The sequence below is a fragment of the Octodon degus genome, unplaced genomic scaffold, assembly GCF_000260255.1.
Source record: "Octodon degus isolate 3935 unplaced genomic scaffold, OctDeg1.0 scaffold00070, whole genome shotgun sequence".
NCBI classification, from domain to species: Eukaryota; Metazoa; Chordata; class Mammalia; order Rodentia; family Octodontidae; genus Octodon; species Octodon degus.
This window is the reverse complement of record NW_004524646.1, coordinates 11,941,935-11,943,010: the sequence shown is the minus strand read 5'-3', so window position 1 is coordinate 11,943,010 and position 1,076 is coordinate 11,941,935.

Below are 1,076 nucleotides of genomic sequence, written 5' to 3'. Positions count from 1 at the left end.
ACAGTTTTAAAATTTGTTACAGTAAAGGACACGTTGCCACTCATCTGCCTAGAACGCTCCCTCTTAGAACGCGAACCCCATTGTCCTGGCCACTTTCTCTTTTTGGGGGGATTCCATGGTTCAAACTTGGGACCTTGCACTTGCCATGCAGGTGCTTAGACCGCTGAGCGATCTCCCCGGCCCTGCCCTGGCCACTCTCTGAAACAGCTCTGAAGTCCTCTTTCGGGAGTGTCTTGTCCTCCAGGCGGACTGGATGCTGGTCCCTGGTGGTCACTTTAACTTTGGGCAGAGCCAGAAGTCACGCCAGTGCCGGATCCAGAGGACAAGGCGGAGGGGACGCAGCATGTTTACGTTTTGCCTTTCCACTGGATGGTCCTGGGCACGGTGTTTGCTGTAATTCTGACCACGTCCTGCACACACAGGAAACGACTTCGGAGCCACTTCAGAAGGTGACAGAAACAGTGGGGTGGGCGAGAATCACTATTTATTTACTTTTACCTTTAAATGGTAGCTGAGTTTTATTGAAGGTGGGAAAGAAACAGGCTCTGCAGAACGAATTTGCGGCAAAAGAAAACAAGTCGCACAGCCCACTGTGTGAGGCTGGGCCTCCTGGATGACAAGACATAGTGGCCACGACTTTTATTAAACACTATTTTACATTTTTGTTTGTCGAGCCAGGGCCCCGCTGCAGGTCAGGGCTGACCCTCGCTCTCCCCACCTCCCTCGGGCTCCAATCCCTGCCCAGACCCACTGCACGGCCGGCGCCTGCTAGCCGCGGTCCCGCGTGCCAGAGTCCGTGCTCAACCTCCAGGGCACCGCGCGTACCCCAGGCCAGGCCAGGCTTCTCTGGAGCACCCGGTGCCCCACTCTCCGCCACGCCCGTCCGCTGCCAAACACCCTAGGGACCCGCTGAAGGTGGCGTGGGCAGGGACACGCATGCGCACGCACCTCGCGCAGCACACAGCGCCCTCGCGCGGCCGCAGGCGGTGGTACAGCCCCGGCTACCCTCCGAGTCTGCGTGCCCCGCGGCAGCTGCAGGCTTGGCTGCTAGAAGAGGCCCAGCTCACGCGAAGCGA